The following is a 25,527-nucleotide window of genomic DNA, read 5'->3' as shown; positions in this document are numbered from 1 at the left end:
ATTCATTCATAAACAGTTGATTGGAACATGATAAAATAGAAACTTTTCCAAAAGATTCTTCCATCGTTTGCTAACAATTCTAAATTTTCTTAGAAATGATAACCAAAGGCAAAGAAAGATGAATTTGAGAATTTCAAACAATAAATAACTCCAAATGGTTGGATTCGTGATCATATGATGAAATTCCCTAGCATAAAAATCAATAAAACAATTTTTCTAATAATGTTAAATAGAATTATAAGTAATGGAGGTTGATACCATTATTACAATTTTCGACAAGAAATCATATGTACATAATTTATGTTTTATAGTTTAAAAGAGCCATATAAAACCATGAAGATGAAGATTAAAAGAATAAAACGAAACAAAGAAATAATAATACATTTATCAAATTAATAAAACCATAAATGTGTGTGTGTGTGTGTGTGTGTGTGTGAGAGAGAGAGAGAGAGAGAGAGAGAGAGAGAGAGAGATGTGAGGCATAGCAAAGGGAAGAGATAGGAATCTAGGAGGAATACATAAGAAAATAGGGAGAAAGGGATAGGGAGAGAGAAAATGATGAAGAGTGGGAATTAGATGGAGGGAAAGTGTAGGGGGCAAAGGAAGAGAGAGAGAAAGAGAGAAAGGGAGAGGAGGAAATAGGGAAAGGGTGAGAGAGATAGAAATAGGGAGACATGGGGAGAGATAGAGAGAGAAAAGGATAGGAAAGGGGAAGAGAGAGGAGGGAAACACAAGGAGAGCTAGAAAGATAAAGTGATAGGGAAAGAGAGACAAAGCATGTGATGGGGGATAGGGATAGAAAGGAGAGAGTGAGTGATAGGGGCTAGGGGGGAAAGGAGGGGCTTAATGAAGGGGAGAGAGCTTAATATAGCAGAGACATATAATGATAGAGAGAAATAGATAAGGAGAGAGAAAAATATGAAGAGAGAGAGAGAGAGAGAGCATGTGTGCATTATATAATGCAAGCACATTCTAAAACATATGTACATCAAATATAATGCATGCTCCTTAATATGGGGCATTGTGTGTTAATATAACATAAGTGCATTAGTAACACACACGTTAATTTCAAAAAATATTTTGCAGGAACAACTTTTTCAATTATGTGGTGGATGTGGTGGTCGCTTTGGATTTAGGTTCAAATTAACAAACATCTTGATTTGGTCTGCATAAATAAAAAACACATCCATTTTTACAACTTCCAAATTTTCAACCATGACTCTGTATGTGATCTATGTATTCATTGCTAATGAAACTAAACATATTTATAGAGATTTATAAGTAGATTATACACACACACACACACACAAATTAATAATTATTTTTTATGTAATTTTTTGGACATATATCAAACTTATAAAAAAGCACAGGCCTTTTATTTTCGCTATAACTTTTGATTCGTTGAATTATTTTGAAATATGAAAAGAAGCCAAACAAAAACCAATGAATACCTACACATTAAGAATAAAAATTGTGTATATGTTAAGGCCCTCATAACATATGGACCTCATCATTTTAAGGCTTCACTATGTTTCTTAACTTTAAAAAAATTATGGAGTAATAATAATTCACAAGACCTATATGTTATCTATGATAATACAAATTTGTTTCGAAATATTTTGTCATTTGCATAGAAAACTCAAGGCGTAATCCAAGGATATGCATTATGATTTTTGAGAAAAATAACATACCAATCTTAGGGAAGCACCATTTTTTAAAATTACACCAATTTTTCATAAATACAAACTACCAGGAAGACAATTTGATTGTTTAGGTTTCATCTTTTTACATGATATCCTAAAACATTGTGTAAGTACCTACACTAAAAAAAAATGTGGTCCTATTTTTATTTTTCCACATTTTTATTGCAACTAACATGTCATAGTTGGATAGCATTATTCTGTATTAGCTCACAATTTCTTGGAATTTTTGTGAGGTAAATTTATATTCATGTTAAATTTTTTAAAATCTCATTAATTTATTTGTTTCTAACTTTTCTTCTTTGACAAAGATGAGAAAAATTAGTATCAATTAAGCACCCGATCACAACAAGATACTTGGTAAATTTTACATTTTGTTCTAGTAGACAAGATCTGCCAGTAAGAGTGAGAGAGGAAATTTAAAATTTACATCAAGCCTACTACTATAGTCATACAAGATGCAAAAACTACTACTACTATATGCCTGCCAGAATTGGTCGCATAAAAAAATGCACTTATATTGACCACGCATAAATTATGAAGGAGGATCAATGGACATCTTATCTAAGGGGCCACTCAGGGCACTATTAGCCATGTTTCAATTTTCATCTGGAGTTCTCTAATATTGCACATCAACAAGATGGTGGAAAATCTAATCCAATTTGCCTTCCAACTAAGTAATCCTAGATTGATATTGTTGGACTTTTTCAGTCATGAAGAGGATGTTGGATGATTGTTGACTAAGTTTCTGATGGAGGGAACTAATATTTTCATGGGTGTCAATAAGAGGTTGTGAGCAGCGATTGCAGGGGCTAGAATTGTTGAAAGCTCACATAATTTTTTTTCATTGTGTGCATATGACCAAATATGCAAGGACAACAATACACACTAGAAGGAGAAAGAGGATAGGCACAACACTAGAGTAGAAGATCTCTAAAAGCAAGGATGACCACATACCAACTTAAGAGATATCTCTACTTAAAATGCCAAGATGGAGATTTTGTGGATAAAACCAAGGGACCATGCAACTGACCCCCTCTTCCTACTTGAGTTATGGCTTTAACCATGTAGGCAAACTAAGAACCCTTCCAAGGTAGAATTGGAGTCCACTGTTAAAGAAATTAGAGCTCCACAATTTATCTTCTGGAGAATACTAAAAATTAATGTGTTTCGAGTTATCCAGTGGTTTGCAATAGGGGAGAAGAAACTTAGATTGAAAAAGAGCCCAAGAATTTTGAACTTGTTCTTATGAAGAGAATAGGGTCGAGGGAGATTCCAGCACTATGTTAGGAAAATATCGGCACAAGGAATGAGGGACTGGGGAACACTCCAGATATAGAAAATACCATAGGGACATCAATATGTATCCCGTCGAACCAATTCTTCTAACATAAGAATGAGATCATCCTTCATGAATGTTGCCCCTTTTAGAGTTATCCCATGGTTCAGGAGGTGACACCATTCTAAGTTTCATAAATTCAAACCATTGATTCGCCATTGTTTCTGTTACAAAGATGGGTTGCCCCTTGTAGAGTTATCTCATGCTTCAGGAGGTGACACCATTCTAAGTTTCATAAATTCAACCCATTGATTCGCCATCGATTCTATTACAAAGATGGAGGCGAGAGAGAAGAGGAGTCTAGAATCAAGCATCTTCACGTGCCATGAATAATGTTCCCATGGATTTCATTCACCCAGCATGTCACCTTGATCGATATGACCTATGCGTAATGCCACTTGTTGATCATTGAATTATTCTCCATAGCCTGAAGGCATGGAAGGCTTATATCATTCACCTTGACACAACAATTATTTTGGTTTAAGCCCTCAATTCTAATAGTAGAGATGAGACTAGGAATGAGATCACTATCCAGCTTAAGGATCCATTAACATTACATTGTCCTTCTTCCAATCGACATGTGAGATTAGGTTGTATATCAACTTCTTTGTTTTGGATACGGAGGATTTGAAAATAGGCCTTGTGCTAGAGTGACTCTAGAGTGCAAATAATTCTTTGAAGAAGAGTGGAAAGAAGATTGGTTTTTGGAAGTGAGCCCGAAATGTGTTGAATTGTGATAAGGGAATCCCAAAGTTTGATTAAGGAAGAGATGCCTCAATCTTCAACCAACTAATGGTTAAAGTAAAGCCCATATAGTTATGCCAGATTATTTGTTTTTTGACCTAAACCCAAATTAAACTTTACTTCTTGATCTCCATCAAAATTGAAGACAATCTGCCCCCTCCATCTACCCCTTATTTCTTTCTAGATTATAATAAATTAAAAGTAATTTTAGATAATAGGCTTAATATTCAAAAAATATATATAACCAAAATAATATATAGAAAAATTTTGAGGGAAAATTATCATTCAACTGCATGGAATTCTACGAAACAGGTAACCAAATAACCATCTAATTCTCACGATGGGGGCACACAGAGTAATGGGAGATTCAGCAGTAAACTTGTCAACATCTACTAGCTATTAAACTTCTTTCCAGGTATGTTTGACTGGTCTATAGGGTGGTATGTGTTGTGGAATGTTTCGACTGTATATGCTGGTATTGGCTCTTTCTTGTCTCTGGCAGTTATATCTGGAATTGTCTTCTACAATGTATTGGGGGACATGAGTCTTTGATGATACCCTTCTCATACTTCATTTGAGGTGTTCTTAAGCTCCTGGTAGTCCCCATGGGGTTCCTTTAGGGTATGAGTAACATGTTTATTCTCAGGTTCATTCAGTCATAACTCTGTCATATACTGTTGTTATTTTCTCTTGTGGTTTATATAGTTTAATGTATCTTCTCCACACACTCCCATCCTTAGTGTAAACGTATAAATGCCTTCTAGGACTAAATCATATAGGGAAGCCTTCTCTCTTATCTCTATTGGGGAGGAATCTTGTCTGCATACAAACAATTTATCCTTACTCTGGAACCAGTGGACTAGCTCTTTCATTATTTCCAGGCCTTGCAAATATTTTTGATTTCATATCTATAATTTCTAGCTGGCTTGCATGGGATGCTATTGTTGTTGTTGTGTTGAAGGTCTTCAGTTACTTTTCTCTTTTTCTGGATGTTCTGTGGTTGATTTCCACTTTGTTTTCCTTCTACCTCACTCATTTTTGTTAGCCTTTGGCTCTCATTTTGGATTGTTTTACCGATGCCAGAATCTTGTGCACTTGGTTGATATTAATTTTTTTGAGGTGGCGGTTGGCATAATCTCCCCCCATCGATTTTGTATCACATGAAATTTATTTCCAGATGCCATCCAGAAAATTTTCCATGTGATCTGGGGTCATTGTACTCCACTCCTTATCTGGCTATTTATTATTATATTTTTTACACCACCTTTTTCCGGTTTTGGACATTTAACGGTTGGCAGTCTTTTCTTTGGCTGGATGTGGGCATTATTCCCCGCACGCTTCTCTTTCTCATAATCTTAGATTGTCTCAATCCCTAGATTTTTGTGGGTACATCTGGTACATTCTACCTTATTCTTCTTATCTACCACTCTGGCATATCCTTTAATTCTGACAAGGCACTGCACTCGTGATTTGCCTTTGTGGAATTACTTCCCTTTTTGGGGGTATGGACGTCCTTGACTCCTACATGTCATCCCGTGAGGTTTTTATTTGGGCCACCATGGACGTTGAGTCACGTCTACTTCAATCATCAAGGGTGGAACATCGAGGTGTCACTCGGTCCATGGATGCTTGGCACACTATCCTAGGAGATGGAAAAGTGTCATATGGTAGTCATGCATCCCTTAATTTGTAGGGTGGCGAACATGCAAGTTATGAACATCGATCCAGGCATCAACAATGTTCTATCAAGACCACCACCCCACTGTCTGCTCTATTTTTCGACAATGAATTTTTGATTGACCGTATCTCCAATTTATAGAAGCGTGCTCTCGTTGGTCGGTGGAATTTTACGGATCTTAGTGATTTGGAGATGAGAATTTGGGTGGATAAAAAATGGAAATCCTTACTGGGGTATATGTCGACTGTAGTGCGGCTGCTTTGGGGTTTGTATAGCTTTCATTTTCTCAGTAAAGAGGATTTGTAAAAAATCAAAGCAATTCCATGAATAAATGGTAGGAGATTCTTGGTGCTCCACTCGTAGTACATTGGGTTCAACCCGCTCAACAACATGCCATAAAACAAGCTCATTTTGGTGAAATTTCCCGAGTTGCCTATTGAACTTTGGACAAAGCAGGTTCTTATGGACATCGGTTTGGAAAGTTTGTATATGTTGATACTCGGTGCTTGGGCACACCAGATAATAGAGTCACTTGGATTTTGATTGAGAAGGAGTACCGGGGTGGCTTTCCGGATCACATTGAATTGCACTAGGGGAGACTCACTTATCTCAGCGACTAGATTTCTGGGTCATTCCATTTCGATGTTCAAATTGTCATCATACTAGGGACCTCTTGGCTCATTTCCCACGTCGACCAAGTGGTCATCTTCAAGGATGGAACATTTTTGGTGCGTCATCGAAATCTCAATATGGAGGGGGTTAACCTGGAGCGGCCCAACACCATGGCGTTTTTGCCTGGCATAACACAGGTATTTTTCATGTCTCATATTCTTATCATCCCCTTGTTAACGATTCCTCGATATATGGCTCCTCACCCATAACTATTCCATCATTCCCTTTGTCCTCTACAAAGTCAAACAATCCTATCCCAACTTTGATCTGGATTTAAACAGGAACACAATAAAGTACATAAATAAACACAAATACAAAGATACAACATAAATAATACTTCATTTAATTAATGGAGAATACTGAAATATGCTTACAAACAGAAATGGAAATAAACTAGCTAGGGCAATGGTAGTCTATCTCTGAGAAGAGATGTGGTGGCTACATGCCTCTGAACTGCCTTACAATGAGGTTCGAGGGCCTTTTTATTATTGAACAATAAGAGCAAACCATAAACAACCAAAACTGTAACTCGAGGAGATGTAACACCAAGAGTTTATGGGCCCCATTGGGGTGAGTTGGACAGCCAACTTCCCGGGGTCACGACTTGGTCATATTATCTATGTTTGACGCTCATGATAACCCGCTAGAAAGATCTCTTCGAGGACTACGACGGAAAAGACGATTTTACACAATAAACTTTTGGCAGTAAATTTCCAAAAAACGTTGTTTAGGGCCTCAAAATGGCTCCGGAAGTTTAGGACCCAAAAAACTACTAAAAATAGTAAACTATGCTACAATTAAGGAAACCAAAAAAATGAAAGAAACAATGGTGGGGGTCCAAGTGGAATTTGCGGGTGGCCACCAATATCCACCTGGATCATTCCTCCCCCCTTAGGAAGTAATGGTCCCCATTGCGTTGAGTTCCTCCATGAGATGAGGAAACTTCTGCTGAACTTGGTCCCTGGTGAGCCACTTGCCTTGGTGAAGGAGATGGCCTGCTTTAACAACTCGATATAGTTGGATCTTCTGCTGGTGAGCGTGCTTGACCTACGTGTCCATGATCCGATCAGTTTCAGCTTGTTCCATGCAATCTGGATTTAACTCTATTGGTGTGAGCTTGTCTGCAATGTTGGATGTGTCTAGTAATGGTGGAAAGTATGGCCGAAGGCGGTCCACATTGAACACTGGGTGTAGGCCAAGGAATGGGGTAATGCTAAGCTCAAATGCATTGTCCGCCATAGCCTTGGTAATGGTGTAAGGACCATATCGAAGTGGTCTGAGTTTTTGATAGGATCTGGTAAGGAATTCCTTTTGCAAATGCAATGAGACTTTGTCACCCACCTGAAACTTGTGTGGCACCCGATGTTAAACATGTCGTTGCTTGTACTAGGCATTTGATTTCTCCAGAATGTCGTGGACCTACTGGCGGATATGTTGGATGTGCTCAATGAAGTTGTTTGCCTTATCTATTTCAGAGTGGACACAAGCCGAATCTGCCTGAGTAGCTGCAAATGGCATGGCCACATCAATGGGACATAGTGGCTGGAATACCAAGCCCACCTGAAAAGGGTTGTGGCTAGTCAAGCCGTGGAGAGCCCAATTATAGCTGTGTTGAACATAGGGGAGGCTCTCATCCCATGTGCATGGATGCTTTGAGTTGTACATGCATAGAATATGTACGATCATCCTGTTGACAACCTTTGTCTGGCCATCAGTTTGGGGATGGAAGGCTGTGGACTTAGTGAGTTTAGTGTCCAGCATCGACCAAAGACTCGACCAAAATGTACTGAGAAACCTACTGTCCCGATCTGAGATGATAGATTGTGGGATCCCAAAGTGTACCCACACTCATTCAAAGAAGAGTTTAGCAGTGGCTTCTATTATGATATTCTTCTTGCAAGTCGCCATTATGGCCATCTTCGAGAACCTGTTGACAACCACAAAAGCACAGTCATTCCCATGCTTAGTAGAAGGAAGGCCTGACATGTAATCCAACGAGATGGATTCCCAAGGTCGACTAGGGGTAGAAAGTGGGATATATAGGCCTTGCTTCTTGATGGTCGGTTTGGCAATGGCGTAGGCAGTGCGGGACCTGATGTACTTCCCAACATCTTGTCAAAGATTCAGCCAATAGAAATACTTCTACAATACTGCCACCGTTTTCTCGACCCCAAAATGCCTAGCATCTCGATTGTAGTGTGCTTCCCAAATCATCTTGGCATGCTTGCTTGAAGGAACACAAAGGTGACCCAGGTGGCATAACAGGGCATCCTGGAGGTGAAAATATGGAACATGCTAACCCTCCAAGAGTGTCTGGTATGTGTGGCCAAATTATGGTCACTTTCGTAGAGAAGTGGCCAACCATAAGTCTCGTGCCCACAAGAGTTGAGCACGGTAGTTAACGCCATGATCAATGGTCAACTGAGGCAATCTGCAACATTATTGGTGCTGCCCTTCTTATACTTGATATTCAAATGGAATTGTTGTAGGTATGTTGACCACTTCTGATGGCGATCATTCTGCAACTTCCCTTGGGTCTGTATGAACTGCAGGGGCCAGTGGTCTGTGTGGATGACTGTTTCCTTCCCCAAAATGTAATTCTTCCATTGTCGGCAGGCCTCCACAATGGACTACTTCTCTTTGTCATAAGTGGGATACTTTTGGACTGTGTCTGAAAGTGTCTCACTGTGATATGCCATTGGATTCCCATGTTGAGTAAGGACTGCCCCAATAGCATAGTCAGAGGCATCTGTCTCGATCTCAAATGGTTGTTGCAAGTCTGGTAATGCGAGAAATGGTGCTGAGTAGAGGCAATGTTTCAACTCTGTGAATGCCTTCTGTTGAGGTTCAGACCAAAAGAATTTTTCTTTCATTCCTCCCTTGGTGACTTGACTCAAGGCCAAAATGATATGAGAAAATCCCAACACGAACTTGCGGTAGAAGTTGGCGAGACCGAGAAAGCTGCGAAGCTCTATCAAAGTGGTTGGAGATGGCCAATCCCGAATGACTTAGATCTTGGCTAGATCCACATGCACCCCTCATTCATCAATAATGTATCCCAGATACTGAACCTGGGTCATGCCAAAAGTGCATTTCTCTAAATTGGCACATAACTTGTGTTGCCGCAGTGTTTGGAGAACCTGTCAGATGTGGTGGAGGTGGTCTTCCCAACTCTGGTTGAAGATCAAGATGTCATCCAAGTATACCACTACAAATGAGTTGGTGAATGGACATAAGATGTCATCCATTAGCCTAATGAAGGTTACATGAGAATTCGACAACCCGAAAGGCATAACCAACCATTTGAAAAGGCCCTCCTTCGCTTTGAAAGAAGTCTTCCACACATCGGATGGTTCGATTGGTACCTTGTGATATCCTCACTTCAAATCGATCTTGCTGAAATATTTTGCCCCCTTCAGTTGGTCCAGAAGGTCATTAATATGTGGGATCGAGTACCTATTCCGAACAGTGATCTTGTTTAGCACCCAATAGTCAATACAGAGTCTCCAAGTCCCGTCCTTCTTCTGTACCAACACGATCGGGCTCCCACAGGGTGATTAACTTGGTTGGATGTGAACTTTCTGCAGCAGCTCTTGAATTTGCCTCTTGATTTCATCGTTCTCCATAACAGAGTGCTAATAGATTGGTCTATTGGGTAGTGGTGCACCTGGGGTCAAGTCGATGGAGTGCTTGACCTGATAGTGCAGAGGAACCCCCACGGGGGAGTTGAAGATGTCCTCGTACTCCTCCACAACCATGTCCATCTATATTTGTCATGTGGAGAGGCCCTGTCTAGAGGTCGTGGCCACTGTCTTCTTCTTTCCTTGAGGGCGTATCACTAGGAAAACAAATTTCCCTGTTTTGGAAATTAGCTTACTGCATTGTTTTACAGTAACCAAAGAGATGGCGGTAGGCGGTGTTACCTCCGGTATCCCGTACAACTTATTTCCCAAAGTAACAATAACAGCTCGAGGCCTTGATTCATGCACAACATGTCGTTTCCACAAGTATGGTTGGCCTAATAATAAATCACAAACATCAAGGGGAGCAATGTCACACAATATCTCATCCGTGAAGGGCTTGATGTTGTATGGAAGGTGACACTGCTCACTCACGTGAACATCTAGTCCTTGGTGAAGCCACCCGATGGTGTACGGTTGTGGATGTACTATGGTTGGTAAGCCCAGCCGCTTCATGACCTCTGCCGAAATGAGGTTCTTTTGGCTCCCACTGTCAACAATGAACTGTAGGGGGGAGCCCTTTACCCACATCTAGGAGTGGAAGAGGCACTCCTCCTCCTTTGGATCTTCGGGTTCCTCCTTTTGGATCTTTGTGGTGGCAACAGTGGTGTTGGGCTCCACATCGATAATTTTCTTCCATTTTTCATTCCCCTTGTTGGGTTCTGACTCAGAGTTGGAAGATGCATCTGATTATGAAGCCTTTAGCTTAGCCACTAGTGACTGCTTGGCCCAACACTCACTTGTGTTGTCAGTGGAGCTCTTATGGAAATCACACGACTTTCCCGTGTCCTTTTTCAGCTTCACGACATTGTTCTTTGCTTGTGGCTTTGGCGGGTTGTCCTCGGCCACCCTGCCTTGGCTTTTTCCTTTGTTCTGTGGTTTGGGGGCACCTTTCCCCTGCTTTAGATTTGCAGATCCAAAGTCTCGCTTCTTTTGTTTAAACTTTTGCTCAATCTTCACGGCATATCGGTATGTCGTGCCAAGCGAGGAGATGATCAAGAATTCTATTTCATCCTGGATGTACCTATGTAGGCAACCGCGGTATTTGAGTACCAAATTCTGCTCCGAATCCCTGATACCCAAATTTTTGCAAAGGGTATGAAAAATATTGGTAAACTTCGGAACGTCTTGGTCCCTTCCCTGCCGCAGCGTGGTCCACTTTATGTATTGATCCTCATAGCTTCCGAGAGGGTAATACTACTCCTTGATGGTAGCCCGGAATGAATTCCAAGTGGGTGTGACTAAAAACAGTGAGGTCGTACTTTCATCCTTTTGCTCGTAGTAGGTTTCCCACCAATCCTTGACGTGGGGGGCAGCTTTGATAAGATCAAAAGTAATCTTTTCCTGGCTAGAAAAATCATGAATAAAAAAATACCCTTCTAGAAAATTTAACCATTTATCTATAATGTCTGCATCTATCTAACCCTCAAATATGGGAATGTCAAAGTTAACTTGTACCTTAAAGGGTGTGGCATTTCCAGAGTAGTTGTTAGAAGTAGATGTTTCACCCCTGGGTGGTCGCTGAAGGATTTGGGTAAAGTTGTCCATCATCGCATTCCTTTGTCGCTCGAGGTCCTCTTCGAGAAAGATTTTGATAGGATCTCCTGCCCCTTCATCTTTCTTTTCATTCGCCATGGGAGGTCGTTGGGATTTACGAGGCTGGTCTTGCAAAGGTTCGACCAATTCAAGCCCTAACTCCTTATATCCCGATCTCGTTGGGGACATGCAAGGAAAAACAGAGAAAGAGCATACCGCTCTGATATCAATGATTCAGATTTAAACAGGAATGCAATAAAGTACAGAAATAAACACAAATACAAAGATACAATAGAAATAATACTTCATTTCATTAATGGAGAATACTAAAATATGCTTACAAACAGAAATGGAAATAAACTAGCTTGGGCGATGGTAGTTTATCTTTGAGAAGAGATGTGGTGGCTACATGCTTCTGAACTACCTTACAATGAGGCTCAAGGGCCTTTTTATTATTGAACAATAAGATCAAACCCTAAACAACCAAAACCCAACTCGAGGAGATGTAACACCAAGATTTTATGGGCCCTGTTGGCATGAGTTAGATAGCCAACTTCCCAAGGTCGCGACTTGGTCATATTATCTCTGTTTGATGTGCATGACAACCCATTGGAAAGATCTCTCCAAGGACTACGACAAAAAAGAAGATTTTACACAAAAAAATTTAGTTGTAGATTTCCAAAAAAAACGTCATTTAGTGCCTCAAAACAGCTTCGGAAATTTAGGACCTGAAAAACTGCTAAAAATAGTAAACTGTACTACAATTAAGGAAACAGAAAAAATGAAAGAAGCAATGGTGGGGGTCCAAGTGGAATTGGCAGGTGGCCACCAATATCCACCTGGATCAAACTTGTCCTAACAAGAACATTTGAAAATCCCCCCCGGGATCCACTCATCCTTGTCATGATATTCCGAAACCTTTGACATCACATGACGCTCCCTCCACATCTCATATTACCTACATACCTGCTCCGTCACCCTCTCATTTTACTAATCGGGCTAAGGGTTCTAGAAACAACCTTACTCCACATAATTTGCCACCTACTTCCCCCACAAACTCTGTCGATAGTGACCTGGATTTCCTTCTTCAAAGGAAGAATTTGGACTTACACAAGCTCACTATCGATAAGCCAACTGGCTCTTCATCTCCCCACATAAGCCCTACCTCCATTGCAAATATTACTATCCGATGTAAACAGAATCGTAGTAGCCGACATTTCTAGGGAAGACCCCCACCTATCCCTCTTAACTCTCCTATTTATCACTTTCTGGTTGACGTACCTATTGCTGATATTCCATCCTCATGGGCCCTTGGAGCACGGATGCCCGAACATGTTTTATCATGACTTTTATTATATCTCTCAACATCAAGGGTTTGGGGGCTACCCCGAAATTTCTGGCCCTCAAACGAATTTTTCTCTTTGTTCATCCTTATATTATTCTCCTTCAGGAAACCATGCATTCTGTTCCACATGTTATTCAATACTTCTAGAAAATGTTCTCAAATTGGCATATTGTTGCCACGGTTGTTGTTGGTCTATCTAGTGGGCTCGCCGCCTTATGGGACCCTCGGTGGGTAAAGGTCAAGGCCTTCAAATATTTTGGTGGTATTATGCTTGAAGGTAATATCCGTGGACTGAGTGGTCGTGTCCACATCTTGAATATGTATGCCCCCTATAGGGATAGGGTTGTATTTTGGGACAAGTTGATCTCCTCTAGGATTATGGAGCTAGATTCTCTCATTATTGCGGGGAACTTAAACTGCACTATTGGACTAGACGAAGTTTTGGGCTGGTCTAGAAAAATTGACCCATTGGCGGGGAAGATATGCGACGCGATAATGGATCACAATTTTGTGGATATATGTCCATCAATAATGGCTCCTACATGGGATAATGGTAGAGTTGGAATGGCGTATGTTGCAAAGAGGCTGGATCGGTTCTTAATGCATGAGTAGATGGTGGAGTGTCGAGGTGATGTACATGCTGGGGTTATTAATAACTTTCTGTCTGATCATCGACCCATTACTTTAAAATGGAGAAGGGAGGATTTTAGACATGGCATGCCTTTTAAATTCAATGAAGCCTAGTTGGATGACCAGGATTTCAACACATTGGTGCATTCTATATGGAATCGTGAATGTGACCGTGGGCCATCTCCTATGGTTCACATCCTCGACAAGTTGGAAATCCTTCGCGGGGAGGTTAGATCATGGTAGATGCAGAAGACTAATATATTACATAAGGAATTAAATAACATACAACATGAATTGGATGATTTACGCCCCCAGATGACTTCTAATTGTCTACTTGAATAAACCTGGTATCAGATTCAGGCATTAGAGCTTAAGAAGAAACATATTCTATCTATTTAAGAAGCCACCTGGCGCTTGAAGAGCAGGGCATTATGGATCAATGAAGGGGACTGAAACACATAAAAAAATCATCAGTATGAAAATCACAGGAACAAAATAAATTCAATATGGGAAATAAAGGATGCTGATGGTCATTGTATTCAGTCATAGGAGGATATTTGTAAAGCTGTTGTCTCCCACTTTCAGATGGTCTATGGCCGTAATGAGGGGATTGAAGTGGAGAATAGTATATGGGGAGTAGATCCATATCCCTCAATGTATGACGAGGAATCAAATGCTTCACTGTATAGAATGGTAACTGAAGATGAGCTCCATGAGGTTTTTAAATACTTCAAAGGTGATAACAGTCTAGGACCAGATGGGTGGACAGTGGAACTATTTACACACTTCTTTGATAATTTTAAATGTGACCTTCTGGAAATGGTGGAGGATTCTAGGGTCATGAGGGCCATTCACTAGCATATAAACTCCACTTATATTTCTCTTATCCCGAAACGTTGTTCACCTTCTAGCTTCTCGGATTATAGGTCTATATCACTTTGTAATCTCATCTACAAAGTCATATAAAAAACTATTACAAGTTGTATGCGGAGCACATTGTCTCGCTATATCTCACTAGAGCATTATGGCTTCCTTCGAGACAGACAAATACTTGATGCAATCGCTATTGTGCAAGAATGTATGCATTCGATTCATACAAAGCAAATAAATGCCACCATTATAAAGGTGGATTTACATAAGGCATATGATTGTCTGGGCTGGGGATACCTCAAACTGGTTCTTCATAAAATTGGTTTACAACCCAGATGTGTAGCTTGGATTATGGCATGTTTTTTGGTCAATTTAGAGTGTCCTAAATTGCTATATTAATTGTCAATCCGGGAGTCGTAAACTGTTGAAGTGTGGCGCACTATATGTGCAAGATAACCTATTTCTTACTTTTTGTCGTTTTTGATTTTTTATTTTGTTTTGGGGGTTTTTATCTTTGTTTATCTCCTAATGTGAAATGGAAATTCTAAAAGACAAGTATGGATATAAATGTTCAAGGAAATTATGTCCTTTATAATGATCTCCAAAACTTCAAACTTCAGAAGGTCTTAGAACATGCTAATGATGAAATTAATTCCTAAAAGAAAATGAAAATGTGCCACTATTCTAATCAAACAAACAGTGAACTATTGATCATGAAACCATTATCCCTGCTGCTGTCTAAATACAAAATAAATGAATTAAGCTACTGCACTCAAAGAAATCCAAAAATTGCAAGTAAAGTAAAGCTAAAATCAAATTACATCAATTCATATTCTGACCCCTCGCCAATTAGTCCCGCTATGGCTTTCGGAGGTAATCATCAACAACTTGAGCAATCTGATATCTAATTGCAGAAAAGTAAAACTTAAAATCAAATCACATCAATTCATATTCTGACCCCTCGCCAGTTAGTCCCACTATGGCTTTCGAAGGTAATCATCAACAACTTGAGCAATCTGATATCTAATTACAAAAAAGTAAAACTAAAACCAAATTACACATTCATACTTCAATCCCTCACCAGTAGTCTAGCTATGGCTTTCAGAGGTAACTGACAATGTTATGAGCAAGTTGATTTCTAAACTAACTAATAAAACCAATGAACAAGACTGAAATAAACAAAACAGAACTGGAATTGAAAGCTAAGAAAAGTAAGTCAGCAGAAGTATTGATTCCATGTCATTAGTCATTGTGAAAATTATATGCAAATGCCCGGGCTGCCTACTGTAATCTGGAACATACACACTAATCAGCGTTAACAACAATCTACAAAGCATGTAAAATTATGAACAAGAATGAAGCGTTAGTACCATAGTAAATGAAATATACATGAGTGAATAACTGTGAAATATATGTAACAGAGTTAAAGAAACACTACATAAATCTATACAGCAATAAAAGAACAAAACCTCGGCGTGTGCAGGGGCTCTCTGCACAACCTCGAGCAACAGCTATCAATCAAGAATTACGCTCAGAAACAGAGTCTTCTCATATATTTCAGAATGTAGTCATAACAATGAAACTAGTGTCATGGCACAGTGGGCTTTTCATCAGCAAAATTATATTCAAAAGACTAACTACTATGCGTATAGAAACGCATTATTTATAACAAAAGATTACATAATTGTTTTCCTATAAACTACACTGACAGAGGACACATAAACGACAACGTCCATGGATCTAGCATCATGGCTGCCGAGATGATGCAATCTATTGAAAATGGATTGTTGGATTTACATCGTGGGCAACCTACAGGTGTCAGCGTGCCTCCAGAAATCTAGAAATGACCACGAAAATCTTTCACGTGCTTGGAAACGGAGTCCAGTTGCCGTAGGACTCTTCTGTTTGACCACCGCTTGACCACCATTGACAACGGCCTCCTCTGATGAATCCGACTAGGCCAATAGGACTCGGTCCATGTCCAAGTCATTTCCAACTTTCCCATGTGGTTTGCTTTGCCTGATGACACCTGCAATGTATGCTTTAACAAAAACAACTGTGGAAAGTTGAAGCAGCTACGGAAAGTGACAGGATTCTGCAGCTCAATGAGCAAAAATCTAGTTCAAACAGCAGACACAAAACATAGTTAAAAACCACTTTAAATGCTCTTTTATGATTAATATGCAATGATGTTGATAACTTAGGAGGTCCAGGTGAATGGAAAGAGTCTAGGAAAGTGTATAGGAAAGATGCAAGTTCAAGGCTCAACACATGTGTTACAAATATAAATTATGTGGTGATTATCAATGGATATCCAACACATTTCTTTAGGGCTGGTCGGGGACTTCATTAGGGTTGCTCACTTTCCCCACTCTTATTTATTTTGGAGATGGATGCACTGAGTTTGCATATCAAAAATGTGTTGGTGAATGATCAGTTCCAGGCTTTGCGCATGGGAAACAACATCAAAATTTCTCATGGTTTCTTCGTCGATGATGTGCTTATCATGGGTATGTTAAATCGATTTGCATGGCTGACCCTTTTTCATATTTTCAAGAAATTTGCTAATGCCACTGGTTTGCATATGAATATTCAAAAGTCTATTATTTATCATGGATTCTATGACATGGTGACTATTACATACATAAAAAGCCTATTTGATATAGAGGTGGAGATGATGAAAAATGGTATGAAGTAACTTGGGTATCATATCAAACCATGCAGTTACAGGATTGTCGATTGGCAATGGCTCATGGACTGTTTTTACAAGAGGATATCCAGATGGGAATTTAGATGTCTGTCACTGGGAGGTCAATTCATCCTTACCCAAGTTGTTCTCACACAGCTAGGGGTATACTGGGCTCACCTTTTTCATATCCCTATCACCATTATAAATTGTCTTAACCGAATCATGGCGAATTTCATATGGGGGGGGGGTGTAATGGTCAAAATAAATTTCATTTGTTTAAAATGTCCCACATTACCTTTCTAAATCCTATGGGTGGATGGGGGATTATGAATCTTCGATGCTTTGGATGGTCTTTACTGATCAAATCCTTATGGAGGTATATATTTGGGACTGGTACTTGGAGTAGGGTGATTAGACACAAATATCTAAATGAACACGACTTTCTATTTTGGTATCGGAAAGGCACAATTGGTTCCCCGAATGGATCGAAAATCTGGCTTAGCTTCCATAAGATTGGTAATATCTTTCTACAACATCTTTCATGGTCTATGGGGTCAGGCCACAGAATCCTCATTAGCATTGACCATATTCTGGGTGTTGGTATTGAATGCAACATCTCTGCAGCGCTCATCCATTGTTTAAATGGACGCGGTATATATTTCTAGAGTCAAGTTATATCATATTGGCAAGGTCCTTGTCCTGTTTGGAAAAGTGCACATGAGATGGGATTGATGGGGAAAATGGAGCTGGAGTGGAACCGGGTTTCTGGCATGAAACTTCTCGATATATGTCGAGAGGGGCAATATGAAAATCTTGTATGGATAAGGAAGATGAAGGCGGGGAATATCAAAGTTGTTGATATTTATAATACTCTATATGGTAGGGAGGCTCGACATGGGGAAAACCTTGTATTATATGCCCTTCGGAGGACCAAAATTTCAAAATTATACTTTTCTCCTTGTTAGTTTATCAAAACAAAAATCTCACTTGGGAAAATCTGCAAAAGTGACAGTGGCATAGTCTTGACATCTGTACAATCTGTCAAATGGACGTGGAAAACAACAACCATATGTTTCTCAAGTGCCATCACATAGTTCAGGTATGGAAAAAACTGTCATCTCTAATTGGTTTTCCTTATTTTCAATATGAATGCATTGTGGACTGTTTGACGTGGTGGAGTACAAAGAAATTGACATGGAAGATCATTCCACCTTTTCTATTCTGGGTTATATGGAAATGGCAGAACAAGTGTATTTTTCAGAATTCCATTGAGGACTTCATATTGGTATATGAGCACACAATATCTAATCTCTCTATGATCACTTCGTTGGACTCTTGCAATAAAAAAACTCAACACAAGCGAATTGAGCCCAAGCTAGAGTATCCAGTGGGATTTTTTGATGGTGCAGTGCAAAGGAATATTTGTGGATGTGGTTTTTGGATAGCATATCAAAAGAATTGGAACACAGGATTCACTGGAACGCGGGAAGCGGCACAAATACCAGGGCAGAATCATTGGCCTTGTGGGGCCTATTATGGTTCACAAACTTCTTCAATATTCTTGATATACATATTTTTGAGGATTCTAAGATTATCATTGATTAGGTAAATGGTTGTGCAAACATCAACAATCCACCACTCCTTGGATGGTTAGGGAGAATTGACCATCTATGGAACTAGTTTAATAATTCAACAATCATGCACATAGACAGAGAACATAACAAAGTTGTTGATGAACTTTCAAAGAGAGGCCTAACAGATAATCTTGGTAATATGCACATTGAAATTATTTTGGGCAACAATGTACTAGATGTTGGGGAATTTCCTTTCCCGGGATAAGTTCTAACTTTCCCTCTTCTTTTTGTATAATTTTGTGTATGATTTTCATTTTCTAAATCTGTTGGATTCCTAGACTTGATGTACGGATATGAGAAGGTATTCTCATACACCGTGTATATTCTCATTGGTTGTATCATTGGTACAGATATGAGGAGGTATTCTCATACACCATGTATATTCTCATTGGTCGTATTGCTGGTTGATTTACCTCTGTCTACCTTCTTTCACCATGTATATTCTCATTCGTGGTATCGGTTGATTTACCTTTGTCTACCTTCTTTCACAATTTCTGAAGAGTTCTAGGACATTTGACTCTTCAAATGATGTATTCAGTGCTTTACTGTTTCTAGGATTGGGAAGCATGATATGCTTTCCCAAATGGATGGTATGTTGTAAATGGTAAATAGATAAAAAGTAATAATGTCAATATCTATATTTTGATCCTATAATATAATACATTATGGTTTTTTCGTACTAGAAAATATATATATATAAATGTTAATATTCTTTATAATATTCTTTAAAATAATCTCAATATATTCATAAATTTTTTATTAATTTTTAATTTCAATTTTATATATAACATTTTTTCAATTATTATTTACCAAATAAAATCATACTTAAAAAAAGAGAAATTTCAAAAATTAACAAAGCATTTATTTTATTAAAAATCAATTTAACGCGGCCAATGTTAACAACCTTCCCAATTTTTATACCTCTGAATTTATTTTTACAAAACAAAGGATTAATGCATAGTAAAACTAATTTGAACTATTAAGTATTTTTGGCAAAGTAAACAAATCGTGCAAGGTTAAAACAATTTGACTACCACGTCGTACCAGGGAAAGGCCGACAAACTTCGAGAGCTGGTGACGTCCCAGTGTCCCACTGTGATTGTGTGATGTCGATGGGGATTCTATTTTGCATAGCATGTTTTATTAAGCTTGTTGAATATCTATCCACTATCCTTAGCAAAAGGTTATATTCCCCGAAAAAGAGTTAACCATGCTTTACGGGGAGTTGGATAGTTCTGGATGGTTTTGCACAGTAATTTTGGAAGTTTTTTTTATAGGTTTTTCTGGTCTAATTTTCTTAAAACATGACAGGAATTTATTGAAATCATAAATTTGATGGATAATCCTTACACAATTTAAGTGCCATAGGGGTTTTTCAGGGTGCTGAATCTATATATACAGTCAAAAAAAGGTAAGACAAAAACTCAGTTTAAATAACACAAATCAAAATTTCACCTATTCCAAAAATAAACAACCCCATTAAAAAATACCAAATAAACATTATGTAACAATTTTACTTTTGGAACTTTTAATTGAAATTTGGTGAAACAATTTTGTTCCAACAATATTTTTATTTGTTTAAAATCTATTTTTCAAAATTATAATTTTATTTTTTTGAGATACTTAAATGGTATAAAAATATTCAAATTTTATAAAATTCACAAATACACTTCTGATTTCAACATATTCCTAAAATAAATGTCCGAACACCTCTAAAATGTAAAACAGTTAACATAGGACCATTTTTTAAACATCAAAATGAAAGGGAGCCAAAAATGATACTACAATTTTTTTTTTTTACATTCTTTCATTCCCGGCAAAACCGGAACGATTTGTTTTCAACAAAATAATCATCATCATAATACTCATATACATCATGATCATAATCACAAAAATCATCTGTGCAGACTGTCGTCAGTTGGGGTAAAGTTGGCATGCTTCTTAAGTCGTGCCATACAGAAGTCCGAAATCTCCTCAAAGATATCAAAGTTTCGAATCCTTTCAGATCCTCTACTTTAATATTATTACACCCTCTTATGTCCAGCTCTTCAAGTTTTGCAAGACCACATGATAGCGCTTTTATTTCACCCAATGCACGACAACACCTTAAATCCAGAGTTATTAGTGTTGTTGGCAATGCTCCAATCTCCACCAATTTCTTACAACCTTTTATCCTGAGAATTTGAAGGTTGGGACATATACCTCGAGAAAAGGATACCTCCGATATTTCTGTGCAACACAACTCCAACTCCTTGAACTCAACCATGACTGTATCAGTGGGAGAATCAAATTTAGTCTCCATTTCTTTCATTTTCGGCGTAGTGAACAATGATTCTGTTTCTCCTTTAACCCTTTTGAATGGTAGTTGCCGGAGAGGACTTCTGGTGACCTTTAATAATTCAAGGCCCTTCATGTTCATGAGATCTGGTGGTAAGTATTGTATTCCACATTCAGTTATTTTCAACCTTGTCAACTGACTCAACATGCAAACTGAATCTGGCAAACATTTCAATTGCGGGCATCCATGGAGCCACAATTCCTTCAATGCACTTAGGTTTCCGAACAAAGATGGCAGCGCTCCCAACAAAGGGCTTCCTAACATCAGAAGTTCCAAATTGCTCAGCCACACAATAGCACTTGGTAAATCTTTGATGTTTGTACGGAACAAATTTAACTTTTTCAAAGACTGTTGACTTCCAACCTGGGAAGGCAATAACTCCATTTGGAGGCAACCTGATAGATCTAAACATTCAAGAGTGGTGATATCTCCAAGTGTGGAAAGAGTCAAATTCAAACAATCACTCAAATGTAGATGTCTGAGTTGCAATAGATTTCCCTGAAAGCTTGGAAGCGTTTCCCGACTTTTACACCTAGAAAGATTGATGTATTGAAGATTTTTTAAATTTCCAAAGGAACTTGGAAGCATCTTCAAACTTCTGCACAATGTCAGATTCATGGTTTGGAGATTTTTCAGATTTTGAAACGAATCTGGAAGCATCTTCAAACTTCCGCACAGTGTGAGATTGATATGTTGGAGAGTTGTTAGATTCCCAAAGGAATTTGGAAGCATCTCCAAATTGCTGCACTTAGAAAGATTGGCGTTTTGGAGATTTACCAGATTCCCAAAGGAATTTGGGAGCATTTTCAAACTTCCACAGTCTGTCAGATTGATGTGTTGAAGATTTGTTAGATTACCAAAAGAATCTGGAAGCATTTCCAAACTGCTGCACTTGGACAGATGGACGTATTCGAGCTTTTTTAGATTCCCAAATAAAATTGGAAGAAGCTGCAATTTCGGGCACCCTATGAGGGTTAGATATCTCAAGGATCTCAGGTAACAAAATTCTTCTGGTAGCATTGCTAGATCTGCGTATGTCAACAATCTCTGACAATTCAGTACAATCTTTTCTAGGTGCTTCAGCGACCTTAATGACTTTGGAAACACGGAAAGTGGAGCTTCAATATTTAATTCCCGGAAGTGGAGAGGTGCCTGCAATGTTAAGTACGTTTCGATTATATAAGAAATACAAAAGATAGGAGGATTCTCGCTCTGCAAATTGTTGCATCTATATCTACGTACCTCAGATCGAGATTGCCACAATCTTTTCAATTCCCAACCGAACGCTTCTAAAACTCTTAAATCGCGCAATGGAATCCAAGAAGGCAGTGATGAGTAGATTGACGCATTCTAACGGAGCCATATGAGTTTTGGTGACCGCATCGAAGTCAAGATGCTTTCAAAGTCGCCTTCAGCTTCAAGAAGTTGCAATTTCCTGATTCCTCACACCTCTTGACTGGAACTTGTATTCAAGGGCAATTCTAATTCTGAATGGAACACTTCCTCTTCATCCTCCCCAATAAACGTGTACCAAAGAGCCATCACAAATCCGCGCGCTTCTGTTATCAACTGTTTGTTCTTTGAAAACAATAAACTATTATTAACATAACGTGTGGCGGACTGTTTTGAATAAAAAATACGAAAGTTCTTTAGACATTCAACCATTAGGATGGCTCAAACACTCGGAGAGGATGATTGTTGCAACAACTCATGAAGATGAAGATTCTTTATCGGTCGCCAAAGCCGACGCAGTAATAATTCTGGACAATCCGCAATAGCTCTTCCCAAATCTATGAGGTGATCATGCATTCTTATTCTATTCATCGTCCAACTCGACAAGACACTTGTTGAGCAGATTTTGAAACCCTACCAAACCATTCCATGCTGAACCCCTCCATATTCTTACCCATGTATCCTCGTCTTTTCCTATCGAAAAACAGGCGATATCTAAAAATATTTGCCGCTCCTCATGATTGAGAGTCGTAACTAATTTTAAGGCTCCTTTCTATCTCTGTAGGTATTGTTTGGTGAAGTCCATTCAGTTGCTCTTCCAAGTAAAGTGTGTCCTGTCCACAAACAAGCGCCCCAAATACGTACTGCTGCTTCTCTTCGTGGATACGTAGGGCTTTAGCGTACGGTCCATCTTTATCTTTGCCCGTCCACCAGACCTCCTAGGGCTTCACTTTATAGAAGACCGGAAGAATAATAGCTTTGGGCTCCACCATGAGGACCAGCTCATCCAGCACCACCTGGATTCGGCATAGGTCGCAGATAAGATTGCTATATGGACAGAAGCTACTCGAACAGCAGCTTCTATCTAATATTCTGTCCGGCCTGCAGTTCGGGCTTGTCGAGGACGACTTGCAATCCATTAGAAATGAGGCGACGGTACAGATTGCTGGCGAAGGTGATTTTCACATAGGCCCCCGATTGTTAATAAAAGCGTGGTAATGGTGAAAAGAAGTGGATGCAGAAAAAAGGGGCGTGAAGGAAGAAGCAGCGGCAGCGTTTTGACACTGGGTGGTTGGTTGATCTGCCATGGGAATTGGATTTGGAATTTGGTGGACTCAGAATGACACAAATAAGAATGAACTAAGAATCAGAATGACACAAATACGCACAAGCAGGAGCCAGAAGGTATATTCGGTAAAATTACTTGCAGGCAGACAGCACTAACCAAAAAAATCCCCACAATAGAGAGTGCGCCTTGCTTGGTTATTTACTGAACACTTATTTTTTGGACTTGTAAGTGACATGTATTGAAGTCACTGCTTACCTACCCATAAAGATTGATAAATGGTGGACCTTGGAGTGACACCATGTTATGACGAAGAAGCTGCATCCCGTATCTATAGTCCAAGTCCTCATGGATAATACACAAAGCCGATGCACCGTTCTAACCTAATCTTGGTAAAGGAAGTAAGTTGATAGTTAGAGTATACTTTAAAAAATTCCCACAAATTAGTTCGGAAAATAGTTGATAGTTAGAGTAAATCCCACACATGAGTTTGGAAAATAATGGAAATTTCGTGATAAAATCTGGTAAAAAAATTTGAAAATCCAACTTTGAATTCTTTTTAATAAGATTCCGGCCAGAAATCTGTCATGTAAACGAGTTTGTGATGTGATGTTGGTAGAAATTAAAAAAAAAAATTAGAAAATATCCCGATCAATTAGAACCAAAATCACGGCAATCAACTGGATGGCTAAATTAAATCGAGAGTTAGCGGGCTCTTCACGGTTTCCCCAAATCTTGGAATCCAGGATGAATAGATTATTCACCATTTTCACCTTTTTAAAATCCCCCCAAACAGAGTTTGCATTTGCTTGACGATTTCCATGCATTTGCTTAACAATTTCCATGCATTTAATTATTTTAACCCAACTCTTCACCGTTCCAACCTAATCAAGAAAATGCTTCCACTAAAGTTTGCATTTGCTTGATGCAGATGAAAAGGTAGTGATTCACTATTTTGGTAGTTACTGTTTGTCTCTCTTTTTGACTTTGAAGGTGACATTTACTACGCTCAATGGATACACACTTCTAAAGATAATGTAGATGAAAAGTAGTGATTCACTATTTTGGTAGTTACTGTTTGTTTTTCTTTTTGACTTTGAAGGTGACATTTACTAACCTCAATGGATAAACACTTGTAAAGATTTTTTTATAAAAGAAGTAGTTTACTTCTTTTCTGATATGGATTTTTTTTATTTTAAGCATAATAAGCACTAAATCAGAAATAATTTAACATCTTATATACTCGGGTTATAAAGATTTTTTTTTATTAAAGAAGTATTTTACTTCTTCTTTGATATGGATTTTTTTATTTCAAAGTATAATAAACACTCAATTAGAAATAATCTAACATCTTATATACTCGTATTTACAAATTAAAAATATATCATATTTCTATATAGATATGGATTCGATTTGAGCTGTAACCTAGGGTTGGAATCTTGGTTCAAATGTACTTCTTATGGCTGTGCCACTTGGGCAGAGGTGGGGAGGGTTTTTTTTAGAAATATGCCTACAGGAAAAGGGGTTGAACCAAATGGCTTTGAAATAAACAAGAATGTTAATTTTGGTCCAATATTTTAAGCAACTAAAAAGGAAAAGGAAAGATGAAAAAAAAATAGCTTTTAAATCCCTCGATCAATAGAGGAAGAGGCAACAAATATTAGATCATGTCTTGTATAGATATCCAAAAGCCTCAATCTTGGAAATCATTTCAGAGAAAGTTGAGGAAAAGATATAATACATGAAAGACTTCATATTAATCTGCAAATTTATAGATGTTTGGATTCAAAAGTAATGATGTAATATTCATTTTTTTTATGGATGCTATTTTCATGTGGTATTTTCTCATAGTGTTTGTACATGGTATTAGAAAAATAATAAAATACATGCTTCTAGAAGATTGGAGAGAGAGTCCATCAAGACTTTAAAAGGGGAGAGGAGCAAGGCATTGGGACCATCCTGGATTTGTTTTTCATATTGATGTTTTGTAGAGAACTTGGTGTGGCTAGTTCCATCTTGATCTCGGGAGGAAAACCCTGCCGTGAAATCTCCTTGGTGGATCCATCTAGGGTTCACAAGGGTGCTTTATTGTTT

Source organism: Pinus tabuliformis, chromosome 1_1, assembly GCF_031772625.1.
Source record: "Pinus tabuliformis cultivar Carrire ecotype Pingquan chromosome 1_1, CPIR1, whole genome shotgun sequence".
Taxonomy (NCBI): domain Eukaryota; kingdom Viridiplantae; phylum Streptophyta; class Pinopsida; order Pinales; family Pinaceae; genus Pinus; species Pinus tabuliformis.
This window is presented reverse-complemented; position numbering follows the sequence as displayed.